This window comes from Papaver somniferum, chromosome 4 (assembly GCF_003573695.1).
Source record: "Papaver somniferum cultivar HN1 chromosome 4, ASM357369v1, whole genome shotgun sequence".
In the NCBI taxonomy this organism is placed as follows: Eukaryota; Viridiplantae; Streptophyta; class Magnoliopsida; order Ranunculales; family Papaveraceae; genus Papaver; species Papaver somniferum.
In genome coordinates, this window is record NC_039361.1 from 75,989,910 (window position 1) to 76,012,630 (window position 22,721).

The 22,721-nt window shown below is 36.3% G+C and overlaps 2 long non-coding RNA genes across 2 annotated transcripts; both read left to right on the plus strand.

Annotated features, from left to right (window-relative positions):
* Window positions 1–17,307: 17,307 nt before the first annotated feature.
* LOC113274001 lies at window positions 17,308–18,338 on the plus strand. Its single transcript, XR_003322703.1, has 2 exons — window positions 17,308–17,475; window positions 17,583–18,338. It is a non-coding gene; the product is annotated as an uncharacterized LOC113274001 (long non-coding RNA).
* A 2,249-nt stretch (window positions 18,339–20,587) lies between these two features.
* On the plus strand, window positions 20,588–22,143 carry LOC113274003. Its single transcript, XR_003322704.1, has 3 exons — window positions 20,588–20,712; window positions 21,107–21,328; window positions 21,636–22,143. It is a non-coding gene; the product is annotated as an uncharacterized LOC113274003 (long non-coding RNA).
* Window positions 22,144–22,721: the final 578 nt, after the last annotated feature.

Below are 22,721 nucleotides of genomic sequence, written 5' to 3' on the forward strand. Positions count from 1 at the left end.
AAAACTCTTTAACTAGTTTCATTTGAGTCATTTGAACTAGTTATGGTTAAGGTGAATAAGGTTGATATGAGAGTAATCATATGGCTAACCTCGATTAACTATTTGTGAACCACATAGTGTACACGTTTAGGTACGGTTACACAAACCTAAATGAGGGTACATTTCATTTGTGTGTAACAAGCTAAGTTCGATCTAACGGTTGAAAGATATTAGATTGGTTGAATCAGGTTTTTCAACTAACGATGATTATTGAATTCTTTATTACCTAGGTAACTTGGATTGTAAACCCTGATTTGAAAACTATATAAAGGAGAACTCTAGCAACTGGGAAACCTAATCCCCACACCTATTGTGTGTTACTAGTTGCATAATGATGTGATTTCAAAGTTGTAGTAGTAATAAGATTCGTTCAAGACTTGTGAAAGCAGATTTTAGACTTAATTTTAAATAAAATATATAGGAAACTTAAATAAAACTGATATGAAAAATATGGAGAAGACTGGGGCTATGGATTCCACTAATTACCAATATCAAAGTGATTTATATTCTATAATTATAATTATGCAAATCCTTCATTCAAATTGATTCTAAATATTGCAAAAGTTGATTTTTTTAGAAATAACAATTGTAAATCGAAATTATGGGACATCAAAACCCTAGGCTAGCATGCTACATCAATTGAAATAACAATTGTTTAAAAAAAACCATTTTTTCTATTTATTTATCAAGGAAAATAATCATATAATAATTGCATAAATGAAATAAAATAGAGATTACCACATTTTATTGGCGAAATAGCTTCCTCCGTCGCCCCAGAGGATGGGTTTAGATCATCATTGCATAAACTTGCTCAAAATATTGATTCATGCTCAAAATTTGTTTACAAAGATGAAATGGAGAGAAAATAATGAAAATCGGGTGTTTACAACGTTTATAATTGTTGCAAAACACTGTTACAAAGAACGATGAAAAAGAACTGCTGTTGTTGTATCTCTGCGACCCTCGTGTGGCTGTCGTTGTCACTGTTGATAAACGACTGCCTCTGGTGGTCTTTTGTTCTTTGTGTTCTTGGTGCAGCAGCAGAAACAGAGTTCTGAAAACTCTTGATTCACGCCTCCTGAGCTCTCCTCTCGACCCAAAACTCTCTGTCCCCCTTTTATGTGATACCAGAAGCCTATATATTCCCACAGAGGCCTTCGAACATCACCCCATTACTCCAAATAATCCTCATAACTCCGGCAGCAAAGAAAATATTTTCTTCCCTTTTTCTTCTCCTGCACGCGTATGGATACGCATTTCTTTCCTTCCATACCTTCTTCACGCTCCAGAATATCGATTAACTCTTCCAAGCACGTGCAGTACACGTTTAAATTCCTCATAACTCGTGCAAGCTCATGTTTTTCCTCCAACTCCCTGTTTGGATTAAACCAAGTTATCCAGCCAAATTTGATCGAAACAAACACCCATACCAGCTCTGTTAGGACATATCACAACTACCCATGAAGTTTCAGCGATTGAATCACACAAAAACTCCTCCAAAATCCGATCGAAAAATCTGCATGTGAATGTAAATGTTTTCCCGCCATTTTTATTTTTGAAATGTTGAAGATGAAGTGCCCCTGTCCTTTTCTGGGGTGCGAATAGCAGATGGGTGCTGAGGAAAAATTTGGGTGATGAGGATGAATTTGGGTTACGCATAACCTTGGGTGTCCCTTAGCCAAATCTGGGGTCCGTATAACAAATGTCCTCCAGGGGTCCAAATAGCACTTTTTGAGCAACTTTTTCCACACAAGTGTATTTCTCCAAAAACACCTACACAAACATAAAAACACCATAATAAGTACAAAATCAAGCACTAGCAATAGAGACACTGAGGACAATTCAGACACAAAAATGTGTCTATCAAATACCCCCAAACTTATTATTTGCTAGTCCTCGAGCAAATCTAATATAAAATGAAAATGACTACACTTAGCACGTGCAACAAGCCGTTAAACCGCTAGGTGGCCTTAACGGCGGAGTGTTGTCTCCGGAGGGTTTACCATAGGTGTACCCACAAAACCATTACTCCAGACCCTAGCTATCTAAGCAGAACCTTGGAAGGCACTAAAGAATCTCCTTGGTTGGCATATAAACATTGACTATAGGAGGAAGTACCCTGATGCGAATTTCCAATTGTTGTACACGAGCTTGTACACAGCATACTATAATTCATATATAAGTGACAGAGCTCTACTCATATAGTTTCTAGACATCATAACCGGAGTCAACCAATCACATGGAAAGATTAAGAAGATGGATAAAGAGATGGTTAAAGGTGAACGGTGTTTCCCATATCTGTCTGAAGGCCTCTTCCAAGGTGAACCTATCCTAATGGACTGAGATACCGGTCTGACTAATATCAACACAACTGGCATATACAAGGGGACCAGTGGTCGATAAACCTAACTCAAGGTCAACACAACTGGCATATACAAGGGCACCAGTGGTAGACTTTATTGAATTTATTCCGGTTGGTCTAATGGTCTGGTCTCATTTTTTTTTTGTCTCAATCACTCTATTCCACTCTAGCAAAGGTAACAACTTGAATCGTGTGCCCCACCAAATCACTTAAAAAATAAAAACAGAAGGATTAGGATTCAACGAGATATGGCGAAACTACCATGTTTGTTTTTTAATTCTAACACATGAGCTCTGTACTTTTATGAATAGACTCTTTAGATGTTTCCATCTAATCAGATTGGTTCCTCAGCTCCTATAACTAAGATGTTCCCATCCACTTAGATTGGTTAGTGCCAACCTTAATAAGCATAAATTTCTAGGCTCTGGAGTTTATTTGTTGCAGCTAAGAGCTAACAAAAAGTTTCTTCCCCACCCCCAAACTTAAATCTAACATTGTCCTCAATGTTCTAAAGATGAAATTAAAAGCATGAACAATAAGAAACTGTTACCACTTGATGGATGGAAAAAGAAATAAGGAATGATATTACCGTAAGCATGAGTACCTCCCAGGAAATGCTAAATTTAAAGTCTTTAGATAGAAATCAAATACCTCAAAAAGGATTGTCACCTTCCAAAGTCATATATCAACAGTCGAAACAATTGTGGGTCCATAAGACCAAATAGAGCTGACACCAGTATGAGACAACTGCACTGATTCAGAAAAATGAAAATAAGGAGCACGTCCTCATCTAAGGTTTCTGTCAAGACAACTGGGTTTATCTGCGACGCGTAATTAAACTTCATATGTGTGTCTCGATAAATAGATTCATCCGAAAAACGGGTCTCTAATACCTGGGTTACCTCCTGGACAATATCAGGAGAATCGGGTTGCGGAGTCTGAAAAGACTCAACTAATATCTCAGATGTACAAGGCTCGAGTCCCAAGTTAGGGACTCTAATTAGGGATACGATACAATCACAAGAACCATCACTACCCCCAAACTTAAGGTTCACAGACAAACCTCTAACTATTTCTTGAATTTTCGGATCTTCAGAGTCCTTAAAATACTCAAGAGATTCTTCTAGTTCTCTACCCCCAAACTTAGGATCATCATAATTCTCAGAAAAACCTAAAACTATTGCCTGAATTTCTGGGTCCATATAATCTTTAAAATACTCAAGAGCTTCTTCCAAAGATTGATCACATATCTGATCTAAGAGAATGGTTTCCTCAAAATCATCTAAAGAATCTACCAGTAAAGTGTCAATCCAATTATCCTGAACCAAATCCTGAACTAAAGTGCTAATCATATTCACTTCTTCTAAATCATCGTTCTCAGAAGGTTGTCTAGTAATATTAAATACATTTAGTTCAGTAGTCATATTACCAAAGGATATGTTCATAAGCCCAGTCCTACAGTTGATGACAGCGTTAGCTGTGGCTAAAAATGGGATTTGACGACTTGGGTCCTGAACAGGCTGGGTGTCTAGAACAACGAAATCCACAGGATAAATAAACTTATCAACCTCAATCAGAACATCATCTATGACACCACGAGGAACTTTGACAGACCTATCAGCTAATTGTAATGTCATTTTAGTCGGTTTCAACTTACCAAGACCTAGCTGGGTGTATACATGATGCGGGAGTAAGTTAACACTAGATCCTAAGTCAAGTAAAGCTTTATCGACCATGTGATTACCAATCGCACAAGATATGGTGGGGCATCCAGGATCCTTATACTTAGGGGGTGTTTGGTTCAGAAGAATGGAACTTACCTGACCAGCTAAAAAAGCTTTCTTATGGACATTAAGCTTACGCTTTCGTGTACAAAGATCTTTAAGGAACTTGGCATAAGCAGGCATCTACCTAATTGCTTCTAATAGTGGAATGTTGATGTTCACCTGCTTAAATGTTTCCATTATCTCGTTGAAAGTCGACTCCTTCTTTGTTGGGGCTAACAAATGTGGATATGGGGCTCTAGGCACAAAGGTAGACCTATCAGGAATTTCTTGGGAATCCTTAGAGACTGTTTCAGTTTCCTCTTCTACGGGCTCCTCTTGGGAAGTAGAAGGTGGAACTACAGTATGTCCACTAGGCATGGATACCTTATTGTCCACCGTTTTACCACTCCTAAGGGTTGTTATCGAGTTCACACGGTTTGATGATTTCTCACCAGCTAAAGATATTTGATGGACTCCCATAGGGTTGGGTTGTGGTTGACTAGGAAACTTTCCTTTTTCTCTCAATGTCTCATTTATCTGACTAACCTGGGTTTTCAACTCGGAAATAGCCTGAGAGTTAGCTTGTACCATCTTTTTATTTTCATCTAATCCTTGTGCAACCGATTGCTGAAATTCTAAAGTGTTCCGAGTTAACAAGGCAAGAGACTCTTCTAAACTCATGATTTTCTTATCTGAAGGGATCTGAAACTGTGCCGGAGCTGAAGGATTCTTAGTACAGCAAAAACCTGGGGGAACCTGAGCATTACTAGACTGACCTTGATTCTGGCCCTTGGACCAAGAAAGGTTTGGATGGTTTCTCCAGCCAGGGTTATCGGTTTCTGAATATGGGTTAAACTTCTATCGGTTATCAAACCTAGTGTTGTTATAAAGAGTATTGGATTGATCTTCAACATCATGGCCTTCCCAAAAAGGCTCATTTCTTCCACTACTACCACTAGAATGACCTAATTCTAAGGCTTCTAACCTTTTGGCTATAGCTGCTATTTTGGCATCTGACTCATAAGATCCTTCTATCCTATTAACATTTCCTCTACTTAGAAGAATTGTTTTCTGGGGTTCCCTACTATTTTCCCATTGTTGGGTCTTATCAGCGATTTCATTCAAAAATGTCATCGCTTCATCAACAATTTTATTCTCAAACCCACCTGTGCATAAGGACTCAACCATGGTTGTTGTTGAATAATCTAAACTCTCGTAGAGGATCTGAACTAACCTAACCTTCTCCAAACCATGATGAGGACATTGAGATATCAAGTCATTGAACCTTTCTAAGTACCTATATAAAGATTCTCCCTCTTGTTGGGAAAAAGTACATATTTGTGTCCTAATAGACGATGTTTTATGCCTTGGGAAAAAATTATGTATAAAGGCAGAAGTAAGTTGGTCATAGGTTTCAATTGACTCAGAGTCCAAACTATACAGCCAAGATTTTGCTTTATCTTTTAAAGAAAAGGGGAATAACCTAAGTTTCAACGCATCATCACTTAGATTTTTAATTTTCAGTGTACTACAAACTTCCTCAAATTCCCTAACATGAAAATAGGGGTTCTCATTCTCCTTCCCTAAAAACATTGAGAGCATCTGTAAAGTCCCAGGTTTCAGTTCATAATTTGCCTCGGTTTTAGCTAACTTGATACAAAACGGACGAGAGGTCTTAGTTGGGTTTAGCAAAGCTTTCAAAGTTTCCATTTCTGGCACTACCAAAGGACCAGGAGTACTAGGGGTACTTTCCTCACGAAGAGACAGATTCTCAAAACTGAAGTTTCCAAAAACGGGGCTCTCAAAAGAAGAGTCTTCGAGCTCCCCTCCTTCACAAGAAGAACTACTAGGTTTTTCACTAATCAAACGACCTAGAGTGTTTCTTTTCCAAGACCGTTTAAAAACTTCGGGCATACACTAGAAAAACAAAATCAAAAAGAGAAGTCCTAAAAAGGAAGGGATGTTCTATGCAAACACAATCAAGGCTGACTCCACCACATCAAACCTACTGATTTCTAGCAAACAAAAAGCATGATGGCTCCACTTAGATTGTTTCTAGACCAGCTTCTAATTCTTCGAACGGGAATTCGTTACAGTTTAAGCAAACCCCTCTGGAATCAATCCGAGTTAAAGTAAGTTGAATAGAGGCGAGGGAAGCTCGGTGGAGCTTTGATACCCAAGGCCTCACCGGTATTACAAGGCGGCGCAGTCACGCATTCAACTTACAGAAACCGTCAAGAACTTCGAAGGCTTAAAAGAGTAACCAATATTTTTCGAATGACTTTCCTGTTAAGCTCGTTACCCTATCGGTCTCGTTCTAGTCAAAATTTTAGGCTTAGGTTCGCGTTTGGTGTCGTTTTCCTAAGGCGGGCAAGAAGAGAACGGTGATGAAATCCGAACCCTTATCTTGTATGGCCAGTCCTTGCCATTTACTAGGAAATTAAAGCAGCCGTTTTCAAGTCCTCAACATATATGCATACGAAGGAAGACAGTAACTCACTAACAGGGGATTCGCGAGTGTTTCGACAAACTTACCTCCCGTACCAGACGGGGGATGAACCTTTGTAGTCGACTCGGGCCACGACTCCTATGTCATGTACGAACCCGAGGGGCCGAGGTGATATCATAATCACCGTCCTTCTCTGCAAACAGTTTATATTTAAACTACCCTTCCGTAGGGTTTAAAAATAATGTCCCAAAATTTAAAGTCCAAAGTCCAAAAATATAAAGTGCAAAAGAAAAAGAAAGTCTAAAAAAAATAAAAATGTCTCTCTTTTTTTTTTTCTCTTTTTTTTTTTTATAAAATAAAAAAAATCTTCTTCTTTCGCTCCTTTCGCTTTGCCTTTCACTCGAAGTCTTTAAGTATTCCCCAAAAGTTTTGGCAAAATTTTCTTTCGCTCCAAATTCCGAATTCTGTAAGAAAAAGACAAAAACCCAAAAACGTAAAGAAGAACAAATAAAATAAAAACCTAAAAAAATATCTAAAAACTCTAGCCTAAAGAGAAGTCCGCGTCGGCGGCGCCAAAAATTGAGGTATTTTCAAAGTTGTTGTAGTATTAAGATTCGTTCAAGACTTGTGAAAGAAGATTTTAAACTTAATTTTAAATAAAAATGTAGGAAACTTAAATAAAAGTGATATGAAAAATATGGAGAAGACTGGGGCTATGGATTCCACTAATTACCAATATCAAAGTGATTTATATTCTCTAATTATAATTATGCAAATCCTTCATTCAAATTGATTCTAAATATTGCAAAAGTTGATTTTTTTAGAAATAACAATTGTAAATCGAAAGTATGGGACATCAAAACCCTAACATGCTCCATCAATTGAAATAACAATTGTTTAACAAAAACTATTTTTTCTATTTATTTATCAAGGAAAATAATCATATAATAATTGCATAAATTAAATAAAATAGAGATTACCACATTTTATTGGGGAAATAGCTTCCTCCGTCGCCCCAGAGGATGGTTTAGCTCATCATTGTATAAACTTGCTCAAAATATTGGTTAATGTTCAAAATTTGTTTACAAAGATGAAATGGAGAAAAAATAATGAAAATAAGGTGTTTACAACGTTTATAATTGTTGCAAAACACTGTTACAAAGAACGATAAAAAAGAACTGATGTTGTTGTATCTCTGCGACCCTCGTGTGGCTGTCGTTGTCACTATTGATAAACAACTGCCTCTGGTGGTTTTTTGTTCTTCGTTTTCTTGGTGCAGCAGCAGAAACAGAGTTCTGAAAACTCTTGATTCACGCCTCCTGAGCTCTCCTCTCGACCCTAAACTCTCCGTCCCCCTTCTATGTGATACCAGAAGCCTATATATTCCCACAGAGGCCTTCGAATATCACCCCATTACTCCAAATAATCCTCATAACTCCGGCAGTAAAGAAAATATTCTCGGGAATATTTTCTTCCCTTTTTCTTCTCCTGTACGCGTCTGGATATGTATTTCTTTCCTTCTATACCTTCTTCACGCTCCAGAATATCGATCAACTCTTCCAAGCACGTGCAGTACACGTTTAAATTCCTCACAACTCGTGCAAGCTCATGTTTTTCCTCCAACTCCCTGTTTGGATTAAACCAAGTTATCCAGCCAAATTTGATCGAAACAAATACCCATACCAGCTCTGTTAGGACATATCACAACTACCCATGAAGTTTCAGCGATTGAATCACACAAAAACTCCTCCAAAATCCGATCGAAAAATTTGCCTGTGAATGGAAATGTTTTCCCGCCATTTTTATTTTTGAAATGTTGAAGATGAAGTGCCCCTATCCTTTTTTGGGGTGCGAATAGCAGATGGGTGCTGAGGACAAATTTGGGTTCTGAGGATGAATTTGGGCTGCGCATAACCTTGGGTGTCCCTTAGCCAAATCTGGGGTCCGTATAGCAAATGTCCTCCAGGGGTCCAAATAGCACTTTTTGAGCAACTTTTTCCACACAAGTGTGTTTCTCCAAAAACACCTACACAAACATAAAAACACCATAATAAGTACAAAATCAAGCACTAGCAATAGAGACACTGAGGACAATTCAGACACAAAAATGTGACTATCACATAACTAGAGTCGATGCTCCTTTAACCTTAGGTTTCTTCTCGACACGTTGTAGGTTAATGACTTGAAGACTTCATTTGGATTGTGAAGCCAGACCCAACTATTCTCTTTGTAGTTGCGTGATCTGATCTTGCTGTTTCCATCGTGATTGAGTGCAATTGTAAAATTGTCTTGAGATTTATATCTCCGATAGGAAAGATAAAAAAGTAATCACAAACACCTTCGTCTCATCGTTTGTGATTCCACAATAACTTGTTTCGCTAGTCGATTAAGTTTATTATGAGGTGATTGATAATACTAGGTTGTTCTTCGGGAATATAAGTCTGATTTATCAATTGGTTCCTGTTCACCTTGATTTATCAAAAGACGGAACAAAAAATATTGGGTATTTATGTGGGAGACATATTTATTCAATCCTTTAGACTTTTCTGTGCGAGCCAGATTTGTTTATCAAGTATTCGACTTTGGGCCGTAGCAACTCTTAGTTGTGGGTGATATCAGCTAAGGAATCAAGTGCATAGTATCCTGCTGGGATCAGAGACGTAAGGAGCGCAACTGTATCTTGAATCAATGTGAGATTGATTAGGGTTCAACTACAGTGCAGTCCGAAGTTAATTGGTAATAGGCTAGTGTATGTAGCGGCTTACAGGGGTGTATTGGATTAGGATTTAGATAGATATCTAACAATTCTAAAAACTCTTAGGTATTCAACTAGGATATGTCAGGATTCATTAAATATACGAGGTATTCAATTAGGATATGTTAGGAATCTTTAAATATCCGAGGTATTCAATTTAATTAAGATTTCTTAGGATAGGTGAAGAGAAGGATATATCAGGATTGTTATGGATATTTGTAGGCAAATTATGCATATTATTATCTCATTATAATCTTAACCCAAACCAAAAGAGTTAAACGGATTGTAGTGGACAATTTTTTTTTCTTTTTTTTATCATATCATACTACGTCTTTTCCCCCACCACTACCACACACCACCAACCAATACTAGCACCACCATCGCCACCAACCACCACCAACCACTCACCACCACCACCATCGCCACCACACACCACCAACACTAGCGCCACCACCACCAACCACCACCATTGTCGACCATCGTCACCGATCACCACCAACAACCACCACCGTCGCCACCACAAATACCACATACCACCAGCCCCACACACCACCACCATCACCTCAATTTTATTGATGGGTTTTTTTTTTTTTGAAAGGGAAAAATGATTTTCACTTCTTATAAATCTAAATTAATCTTAACTCAGTCCAATATAATCCAAAATTATATATCTATAAGAATCTATATTGGGGTTTAGTCCATACAAATTGTCGAACTAATTATTGGGTATGGGCGTTGTACCCCCGTTTTTTCAATTGGTATCAGAGCTGGCAAACACGATAAAACCTGATAAGTTTGTGTTTGTTTGATCCTAAAAGTTGTCATAATGGGAAATCACTTTGGGAAACTTGTTCTGTGCATCTGTGACGCACACCAGAAATCCTTAAAGGTTGTTAAAAGCTTATTTTCTACAAGACCTCTGGTCTCTCAAGATAATCTTGAATCAACTAAGACAAAAATGTTAGCTGATGGAAAACAATCTAAATGAAAAGGAAAAGGCTCCTCTAAGAAAAGTCGTTGCAGGAAATGTGTGAACAAAAGCTCAAGGATATGGAACCTCACTAGATTGTTACTCATTCTATTCGAGGAATACTATCATGATGGATCTATCGACAAAGATTTATTTATAGATTTTGAAGATACTTTTAAATTGTTCGAGCGACTTTATTCGTTCAAGGAAAAAGGTTTTCCTGGAGCTAGTTCCGATGCTGTCAAGTCAGGTACTCATGATATGAAATCTAATCATGTCAACAACTCATGTAAAATCCATAAAAATATCTCTGCTGAATTTGTTGCAAGTTCCAGATATCGAAAAGTTCCACCCCTTAATCATAAGAAAGAGGAGTAAAAAAGATCAACTAACCATGGGTATCATCATTACTATGATTATACAACTGGTACATATCACAAATATCAACCTGAGATGGTTCGTGAGCAGTCTCCTGCCCATCTAGCCTTTTGGTAACAAGATTTGGATCCACCCAATCTGTATATAACTTGAGATGGGGCAAGTAACAGTTTGATTAGCTTTGTGATTTTGTATTTCTTTTGGGTTAGTTCTTTTTAAAAGGAGTAAACTATTTTTAGTTTATAAAAGCTTCTTGGCAGAAAGCTTCTGACATTTGAATGTATTCAATATGTTGAGGAAACTCCAATTGTTTCAAACCTTCTATGACAGAATATTTCTGCCCACCTGAGGATAAATAATGTTATGTAGTCTCCTACTATCTTATTTACCACACTGTGACGTGATGAAAATATCAATTATTCTTGTGCTCTGAATGCTTTTGAAATGTTCATTGAGCTAAGAATAAAAGTGATATTCCTGTCACTCAGATATAAAAATCTACTCAGTGTGCGAACCTCATGGTTCAGGATTTGATCTTGGTTGTCTAATCCATCTAGGAATCCTGCCTCCCTTTTATGGGCCTCGGTACCTGCACGGTTCCAAGCCCTTTAAAGGGGATATCAAGGTTACGGTACGCGTACCCTTCTTCTTCCTCACTTCGTCCGCGTATGTGAACAAAGGTTATTCTAGAGTACGCGTACCAACTCCATTAAAGCCTAATTGGAGGTCAAATAAAAGGGGGTGAAGGAAGAAATATCCACAAGGAAGCTCATCAAGTAAGTCTTTTATCTTATTTTTCCCTCAATTTTCTTTTGTTGCTATAATGGGAAGGTCTAATGATGATAATAAGAAATCAAGGAAAATTTCTAAATGTCTTGTTACATCCTCTCTCTCAAGTAATATTGTTCCAATTGATCAAGACTCTATTATAATTGTATTTGTCAAAAATTCTTGTGGTATGACCTTGGATAAAATTTCTTCTAGGAACTTCATCCTAGAGAAGAAATTGGTAAAGGAAAGTGGTCATAAAGAAGATTTAGTTTGTTTTGAAAAATACAATCTTGGGAACATCTTGAATGGTATTGGTGAAGGTTTTGACACTCTTACAAGGATCTTAAGCTAACATCCATGATATTATTATTGATAAATTTACCTTCAAGACTATGTTTAATAGGGAAAAGATTCAAATTGATAGAGAGTTGATTTGAAAAATTACCAAAATTCCCATGGGTAATTTTCGTGTTCCTAGACCAAAGGAAGAAAATCCATCTTGTGAAACTCATTTCTTATGGTCTTTGTCACAAGAATGTTGATTGGATAGAAGGGAAGTTTCCTACCAACGATATTAGCATATCTCTACCGGTTTTCGGGAAACTTAGCATTTCTACTCTTTGTCCCCCCACAATCAATCGAGAACTCTCGGTGGAGTCGTGAATTTGCGGAGTTGGTCTATTTCCTTGAAATGGGTGCTCAAGGTCTTGATATTTGTGGACTTATTATTCTTCAAATGGTCTCGTTGACGTCACTGAACAAGAAATTAGGCTTTCCATGCTTAATTGGGCAAATATGTCGTGAATACTCCATAACTACCATTGGAAATTCTATTGGAACTCCCAATCCGGTTCGTCCAAGTATTATCAAACGTATGAAGATGAATCACTAAAAGAGACAAAGATATGATACCCTTGACGGTTCTTGTGATCATACCGCCTTGAGTCTTCTTCAACAAATTCACAAGGGTGTGTGTAAGGTCAATTCCAAGGTAAAATGCGTGCAAAAACAATTATGTGTGATTGCTACAAAATTTACCGAAATCAAGGAAGAAATGGATAAAGTTCAAGCTTCTTGGATGGATTCCGATGAAAATGAAGATGATACTTAGTTCCTTATTTCATATCATCTTAAATAATGTCTAGGAAACTTCTTTTAAGACTTTATTATTATATTTAAGAAGGATAACTAGGGTTTGGAATAGCAATTATTGTGATGACAACGATTTTCATCTTGCAATGTTTTTATATTCATTTATTTAAATTCTAAAGTTATTTGTAAGATGATTTTTGCAGTATTTAATCTTTTTAGTTTCATATATTGCAATTGCTTATGAGATATATATGCGTTTACGTTCGTGAAAATCTCATAATTGCTCAAAAGTTAAGTCTATTATGTCTTTATGCAGATATTGATAAAAGATAAAATGAATTTTTGAAAAATTCCACAGTATTGATCTTTCCATGATCCACTTTTATGTGAAAGTACTGTACGACTCCGTAAGTTTTCTTATGTTTAGTTGTTTCTGGTTAAATTAATCATAAAGATTTTCTTGTGATTAGTTTAATGTTATGAGGAAACTAAAATAAGTTATGCTAAAGCTAGAGTCTTTACATAGTCTTTCTGCTATCCTTACTCAATGTTTATCAGTTCAATAGGTTTATCTGGAGGTATTATTCTCTTATGCAAACAAGGATTTCCTTGTGATGTTGTCTGCAGTAAGGACAATATGATACATTTATTAACCACATCCAACCCATCTAAGCAAGAGTGGTTTCTCTCTTGTATGTACGGTTCTACTTATAATGATTTGAGACTCAATAGAACTTTATTAGACAACTTATTAAAAATGTTTTCCAACCTTGGATTATAATAGGATATTTGAATGTCCACCCTCATAATAGAAGTCAGTCATCTTCTAATACTTCCATTAATCAGTGGGTTTGTAGTACAATTGATGTTGTAAGGATCATGCATATGGGTTTTGTGGGTAAAAATTACACCTGGACTAATAGAGCTAATGGAAAGGGCTATAAAAGAGATAGGATAGATATGGCCCTGCATAATTCTCAGTGGAAAATAAATAATCCTGACTCTAAAGTCTATCATCTTCCTTTATTGAGTTCGGATCATTACCCAATTCTCTTAGTCACTGAAGCTGACTGTACTAGAGCTAGAAATGCTTGGAAATTTTACAAATGTTGGTTAAAATATCCAACATATGCTCAACTGATCACCACAACTTGGTCTAATCCAGTTCTCAGTAAGGCTCCTCAATATATAGGAAAAAAAGTTAGCTACGACTATAAAGAGTCTTGCCTAATAGAGCAGAGATCATTTTGGACAATAGACCAACATATATCTCAACTCAGGGGTCAACTAGAAAACCTTCAAGCTCAACCTTTCAGTGACCAAAATAGCAACCAGATACAACCAGCTATAGATCAAATACAATAATGGGAAAAATTGAACAGATTATTGGCAACAAAAATATGGTGATCGCTGGATTATGGAAGAAAATAATAACACTTCTTGTTTCCATGTCTTATCAAATAGAAGAAGATCAAGAAACAATATTACAGACCTTACAGACTCGAATGGTAAATGGTATCAAACCGGAGAAGAATCCTCTGATTTACTCACAAAACACTTCTCTAACATTGCCTCCACAACTGATCCAATTATTCAGAATTCTTCTTTTAGTCATATCCATGAAATCATATCTCCTTTAGATGATGAAGATCTCATGAGAATGCCTACTAAAGAAGAAATTTATGAGGTGGTTAAAATCTTAAAGAGTTGGAACTCTCCAGGCACGGATGGTTTTCCAGCGAGTTTCTTTCAAACCCAATGGTTAAATGTGGGTAATGATATCACATCCTTGGTACAAAAATTCTTCTCAATAAATAAGATGACATCAAATCTGAATCAAACCTCCATCTATTTAATACCAAAAACAAAGCATCCTGCTAATCCCAATGATTACAGGCCAATTGGCATGTGTAACATTACATATAAAATTATTATCAAATTGTTAGTCAGTAGGATGAAACCTCTCATGCATAAGATCATCTCATTAACCCAAGCTGCTTATGTTCCTAAAAGATTTATAAATGACCCACTCAATAAAGAAATCTAAGAAGAGATCAGGTCAAATTGCCTTAAAACTGGACATGTCAAAAGCGTTTGATCGCTTGTAATTGAGCTTTATAGACAAAATGATCGAAAGTCTTGCTTTTTCTGAGGATTGGAGAAAACTTATACAACAGTGTATAACAACAACTTCAGTCTCTATCAGCGTAAATGGCAGTTTTTGCGATGAATATATTCCGGCAAGAGGTTTAAGATAGGGGGATCCTCTCTCCCCCTATATATTCATTATTGTTATGGAATTTATCACAAGAAGCCTCAACAAAGCAGAAGACAATCTTCTTATTCAAGACATTCGAGTAGTTAAAAATTCTCCCTCACTCAATCATTTTCTATTTATAGATGACCGCTTATTATTTTTTCAAGCAGATCAGAGGAGTATTAACCAAATTCTCCATATTCTTAAATAATTTGATGATCTATCTAAACAATCGATAAACTTTTCAAAGTCAGCAACTTTTATTACAGGTGATGTATCAGCTGAGGAAAAGTTGAACATTGTTCGAAAATTATGAGTGAAACAGCTATGCTCTTCAGATAAATACTTGGGTCTACAAATTTTACTTGGTAAAAATAAGACTAAATCCTTACAACCTATTAATAAATCTTTTGAGAGCAGACTTCAAGGTTGGAATTCTAAAATTCTAAACCAAGTAACCAGAATTACAATGGTAAAATCAGTCCCAAACTCTATTACATCCCACTACATGAGTAAATTCAAAATTCCAAAACACACAATCAGTCAGTTGAATACAGTTCAAAGAAGATTTTGGTGGGGTCACAAGGATAACATAAGATTAAACTTAACAGCTTGGAACTCTCTATCATACCCTAAAATTGACGGAGGACTTGGTTTTAGAAACTTAGAACAATATAATATGTCTTTCATTATTAAACTTGCTTGGAGACTTTGTACTGAGTCTGACCAACTTTGGGTTAAAATTATAAAACCCAAATTATACTGTGATTTTCTACATCTACAAAAGGAACATCAAAATTCATCTTGGATATGGAAAGGAATATAGGAAGTTCTTCAATATGTCAGGAAGTATCATAGGTGGATATTAAATGTGGACCAAAACTTTAGTTTGGTATGGAAAATGGGTCATAGGATTTGATGAAATCCTTGTTCCAAAAAATTAATTCACTGAACCAGTTAGAATTGAGTATGTTTGTGACCTAATGCTGCAAAACCCAAGAAGATGGAATGATCCTCTTATTCAGGCAGTTTTTCCTCCATACAGCTAGACTGATAACTAGTACGCATCTGGTATAGTATGGTCAAGATACTTTGGTCTGGGAACCACATAAAACATGCAAGTTTTCTGTTAAATCAGCTTACAAAGTTTTGACAACAAATTCTTATCAAGCTTATCAACAACGACAGGTAATCCAAAAAGAAACCTGGAAACAACTTTGGAAGATTAAATCTGCTTACAAAATAAATCTTTTCATCTGGAAATGTCTGAAAGACATAGTTCCAACAACAGTGAAACTCAGTAGATACAAAAATGATATTGATACACTTTATCCTCACTGTCACTCGGATAGGGAAACACTAGAACATATACTTATTAACTATGACTACTCAAGATCTGTTTGGATTTTAAAGAATGTTAATACTTACAACATTCATAGGAACCATACTTCAGTTGCTTCTTGGATAGCTAGTTGGTTTACTGAAACTTAAACTGGTGATGAAGAATCAATAAACAAAGGCATGATAAAAGCCTAGAAAATCTGGAAGAACAGATGTGATAGAGTATTTAGACACAAAAATGCTAATAACTTCATCATGATAAGAAATATCAATAGCCTGATTGAGCAGTGTTGTAAAGAAAAGATATGAAGGAGTCCAGCTTTACTGATGCAAGCCTAGAAAAATGGCTCCCACCTGCAGTTAGCTACATCAAAATCAATATAGATGCTTGTTATGATGATAATATTTTGGTATTGGTGTAATAGATCGTGATCACACAGGAAATTGACAGGGAATCAGAGAGAGATTCTGCAATGGAGGAGCATATGCTGAACAAGCAGAATGCTTGGCGTTCAAGGAAGCAGTGATATGGGCCAAGACTCTTAAAATTAACTATGTTACTTTCGAATCTGATTGTCTAAATGTTGTCAAGTCCATCAGAGATGTGACCCTTTATGTAAATTGGTGGAACCAGGGATGTAGTCGAGTCAGGTTAGTCATGTTAAGAGAACATGCAACACTGCAGCTCACAAACTAGATAACAAAGCTAGAACTGAAGGAGCTTCTTTTGATTTTTTGTAAAACCATCCTGTTTGACTTGGCTGATGTTGTAAGGAATGATAAAGTTAGTGTGGTGTTATGTAATATTACCTAAGTAATATATCGACTTTTCTGTTTTCAGAACAAAAAAACATCAATTACTTATGCTTTATTAGTTAGTTTTCTTGCAATTTTTATATAGGCTTTGTTTTCGCTTTGTAGGTATATTGGAGTCATGTGACCAAAAACAAGAAAACTATGAGCTTAAGAGGGATTACTGAAGCACCAAACTTACCTGTTGATCCTAGTGGATCTAATGATTCATAGGGCTGCCAATTACTGGGCGCCTTCATCCTCACCTTTACAGCAGAATAGAAACCTAGCCTAGCGGAGACTTGGGTATTTTAGTCACAATTTACAAGCTCAGGTCTTGACCAAGATGACTGCACCAAGAGTCTACGCCGGCGAGCTCAGAGTTGGAACTGGTAAACAGGAAAGAGAACAAGTTTCTGTCGTTGGTTTAACTGCAACAAGATACTAAAGGACATTGGGTTCGAATCATTTGAGGTTTTTGTGAAGATTTATCAAGAACATCAGTAAAGAACTTGAGCTGATGACATTGATTGAAGTGATGAACTATGAGATTAATGTGTGTTTTCGAGTTCTGAATGTACTGATTTTGATTCGAATTTGAGTTTTGCAGGTAGGAGAACTAATAAGGATGACGTTGAACTGAAAGAGTTTTATCAATCATCAGCCTGCAGGACGCTTACAAACTGCTCGAGGAAATGCCCAAGCTACTAGTTCTTCCTGAATTCACAGTCAGTTGCAACTAGTTGACTGAACCAGATTTGATCATCAGAAAATAGGATTTTGGAGCTTAATTGAGAAGAAATTGGAGTTGGATTCTGTTCAAGTTTGATTCTCAGCAAGAGAGAGCACCAAATAAGAGATGAACAGAATTGTTTCTTCTCGTATCTTCTCTGTCCGTACAGCCAAGAAGTGATGATGCTGCGGTTGATATGGATTGATGAATGAAGGAGATGATTAAATGGGCATTTTAGAGCTTACGAATGATGAGAAGTGGCTGGTGTTTGAGTAATGAATGGAAGAGAAACAAGGGTTTGCTGCTGCCTGTGGTTGCTGTTACAGGTCTTGGGAGGTTGTTTACAAAGGGTTAGATGATATTTCAGAAGTCAACAAGAAACTGAACTGGCTCGAGTTCGCTGGTGGTTCTCGACAGATTTGTACTGCGTGTAGGTGCTGAGATATGAAGAAGGATACAGGGCTCGAATTGGGTTAAAGTTGACAAGGCTTTGATCGAGTTTTCGGCAGCAATATGTTACCAGTGCAATGTCTAGAGAATCTTAATATAAGTAGCGCAATGTGGATATTAACGACAGAATTTTGTTAAAGATTCATATGTATTGAATGACACTAATAAATGAGCCGAGCTTTTGTACTTGTCATTAACAATAACCTATATCAGGGAACTTAATGCATTTGATTGAATTGAATCTAAAGAGCGTACTTCTAGGTAGCTCGAATGAGTAGAATCGGGTAGTCAAAATTTTCCGTATCCGGTGAATTCATGAGATAACATACTAAATATTTCTAGAATTATTAGTAATGGATATATGACAAGAACATAACTATATTGATTAGATTTATGCTCCATGGACAAGAAAAAGTCCTTGATCATTCTTATTGTTTGCATTTTTCGTTTATTTAGCTTTGCATTAGTTTCATTGAGAAATCTGAATTAACAACTTTAGCTCAACTCTCCTTTAGGAATGAACCTGCTTGTCATTATACTACTAGTTAGTGTTAAGGCAAGTAAGGAATGTATCTTTTACGAGTTTGACACTCGCCGGAAAGGGTGTCAACCTCACAAAAGATAAATTCCTTACTTTTCTTGACACTAACTAGTCGTACAATGATAAGCAGGTTCGTTCTTAACGGAGGAGAGAGTCAAATTTTTTAATTTAAATTTCTAAGAAAACAAATAAATGCAAACAATGATAATGAAAATGATCATGGACTCTTTCTTGGCCACGAAACGTGTATCTAATCGACATGGCTATGTTTCTGTAAAGTACCCATAACTAATAACCCTAGAATATTTAGTATGTTAGAATATTCCGAAATCCTATAAATTCACCGACATGGAAATGCTCAACCGCCGGTTTCTACTTATTCAAGCTACCTAGAGTACGCTCTCTAGATATAACTCAATTAAATGCATTAAATTCCATGAAATAGGTTATTCCCAGTGACATATACAAAAGTTCGACTCATCTACTAGCGTTATGGGTGCTTAACAAAATACCATCGTCAATATCCACATATTACTATCTCCCACCTTTTAATGCCAACAAAGCTTCCTTTAAAAAAGAAAAAAACTAACCATTTTTTTTCCCGCACGTATTTTTCGTATGTCGCACGTATTATTCATCACATCCGTATTTTTATTAACAGCCGTTTAGATTGTGTCCATATCCAACTACAGCCATCTGATCCAACTAAACTGGAAGTACCCCCATCTACTTAAACACCAGGCAGGGGTGTAAATAATACCCGAAAATATTCGGCCTGCCTGTATCTGTCCGAGCCTGCCTGTACCCGAAGTAGTCCAAAGCTTGTTATGGCCCGTCATGGACCACCCGGCCTGATCGGGATTAATTTATTGGACGGTTTTGGACTTTGTAATTAGTTATGATGCACGGCCTGATATCTGGCCTGGTGTCCGGCCTGAAAGCCTTTTATGTGCTATTAATCATTTAATATCCTCTTAAAAAGACTTAATAGTTACCATTTTATAATTGTCAATTTTGTGTCAAGAAAAATAAAATACATAGTTGTTTTTACTTATAATTAACCTTTTCAAAACATTAATGGTAATATATATTCTTATTAGAAAATTTATTGTACTCTAATTAATTATTTACTCCCTCCGTCCCACTCCTAAGTGACCTATTTGAAATTTGCACAATTTTTAAGGCAAGCAAGGAAAATAGTATTTTTAATCATTTTTTACAATTATACCCTTATGAATAATAACTAGTGAAATTTAAAAATGGTTTATCTCTCAAAATACTCCACGGATGTTCGCAAATTTCATACAATTGAAAAGCATTTTAAAACACCTACGTAACGAATATAAACATGCCTATCAAATTATACATATTTCATATATTATTTATAAATAACTAAAAGAATAATTCCGGAATATCTCATTGTTTAGTGATATAGGTCACTTATCATTGGGACAAAATCTAAAATCAAATAGGTCACTTAGGAGTGGGACGGAGGGAGTATTATATGCTAAAATTAAAAGTTTGTCATTGTAATTTAAATATGAAATAATACTATTACTTACGGTATACAATATCAGAAAGGAAAGGATATTGTATTATAAATAAATTTAATACCATTTATTTGAAAATTTAAACTTAAAATAAAAAAGAAATTTTTTTCAAAATAATGGTCTGTCCGACCCGATCTGACATGTCCGTATAAAAAGCGGGCTTTGGACGGTCTTTGGATAGCAAATTATCCACTTTTATCCGGTCTATCCGGCCTGAATTTGTTTACGGGCTCATAAATATTAAGCCGGGCCTGCCCGGCCTTCTTAAATTTTGGGCCGGGCAGCCTGGCCTGCTCGAATTTACACCCCTGACACCAGGTATCATGTGCTTCCTCTTCGATGATTTTTTCCTCCCTCAACTGTCAATCTTTCCGTCTCCCTTCTCAACAAATGAATGTCCAGTTGCTTTTCGAACAATTAATGGTAGATCGACAATCGAATGGACTGGATTCTCTTCTTTGATTTGGTATGTACATTTCCACGAATTAAAATCGTTTCCTACTATAATCTGTAATTCTAGGGTTATGTCGATTTTCGGGGTTTTATTTGGTTTTTGGGGAGATACGTAGTTCTATGGCTCCGTATATTTTAGGGTTTTATTGGATTTATTGATGCAATGGTTTGAAAGATTTGTTCAATGATGACGCCAATTTCAAAATTTAGTGTAGTGTTTTCATCGTGTTTGTTCCAGAAATTAGCTGAACATGGATTGTTAAGCTACGCCAAATTTTCCAATTCATTTAGCGCAACAATACATTTTGCTAATTATATGTACATGTTACCAAATTATTCACTACTATTATGGTGATATTTGTATTTGGATTCATTGAGTCTGTTGTTGTTGAATACGGTGAATCCAGGACACCAAATTATGGATAATCTCATAGTTTGGCCACCGGAAGAAATAGGATAGCCGAAGAGCAACATGTTACTGAAACAGAGAGGATTAGTGACAGGCAACATCAAGAAAACTTGACAGCTAAGAAGACATTGCTGCAAAATGAGGGTATGCGAAATAAATACTATGGACTTCAGTTCTGCTCAACCGCTTTGTCAATGTATTTCTCGACTTGGATCTAGCAGTAAGCATTTCCTTCTACAATTACTAATTTTTACTGATGGACTTATACATATCTATAAAAAGATGTAACAGTATAGCAACATCTGATAGGAAGACCATCTCAATAAAAAAAAACCATCAGTTGTGATAGTGTACATCTTTGGATGACAATTTCTTGAACTAAGAGAAATGTATAAGAGCCCATGTAGGTTAGTGAACTAAAACTAAATAAATTGCGAGAATATGTTTCTAGAATAATTGAGACAACTATGTATGTGGTAGTGCTCTTCAACAACTGAGATCTGATTGCAACCTTTTCTTTTCTTCAGCCAGTTATAATGGGAGATGATTTTGGTGACCACTACTGCTCTGAGTTGTGATGCCAAAAGCAATTTTCAGGCTGTTATCGAGTCGTGTTTGATTCTCTAAGTCCAATCAAGCACTTTGCTTCCTTGCTGGTGCTTATTCAGTCTTCACCAGCGATTTTTTTTTGGCAGCTTTCAGCAATGATTTTGATGCAGAGCAAATGATTTTTAAGGTTCTATGATTGACACAATTTCAAGAATCAGCTGCCTCATAATCATAGTTCGTGTGATAAATTAATATTATTTATAAATGCAAGTCATATTGCAAAATCTCAGTTTCTGTAGGAATTGGGAAACCTCTAGCTTTTATTACCTTTTTTCTCACAACACCTGGACATTTCCCTGCATGTAATATTGTGAAACTCTGATATCATTCGGGCAAGTAAAATAATGGAATTTTCTGTATACTTTTAATTGATAGATTCTAAGTAGCTGAAGCAGGGGAAAGTACTTCTGCGAAAATGTAGATAAGCCTCAAAAAAAAAAAATTATGGCTTGCCGACGCGCAGTGCTGTGCACTCCACTTGTTTGTATTAAGAGGCTCTAGACAATTACTATTGTATTAAACGTCAATCTCTACATATGGGTACTTAACAAAATACCATCGTCAATATCCACATATTACTATTTGTATCAAGAGTCTCTAGACAATTGCGGGTTGAAGAGTTCTTAATTAGCATTAGAATTATGAATGGGTCGAAGAGTTCTTAATTAGCATTAGAATTATGAATAAACCAATTTAAGTGCAACTTAAACGATTCATAAATAACTCATAAACACTTTTAGCACGGTAGAGATTAAGCCAAGATAAATTGCGGGAAAACAAGCTTTTAAATATCAACACGAATTCATGTCTGGACGTCGAAATCGTCCCTAATCAAGATGCAACTAGCTACAGGAGTTCATAATGAAACAAAAGAAAATATATGAAACCAACTAACCAAACCAAACAGCTGCAGGTAGAGGCGTGTATGGCTGATGGTGTTGGTCTTGCGACTGGCACTGTGAAGATAGACGGACTGGTAGCCTGGTGATAGTGGAATGGTGGTC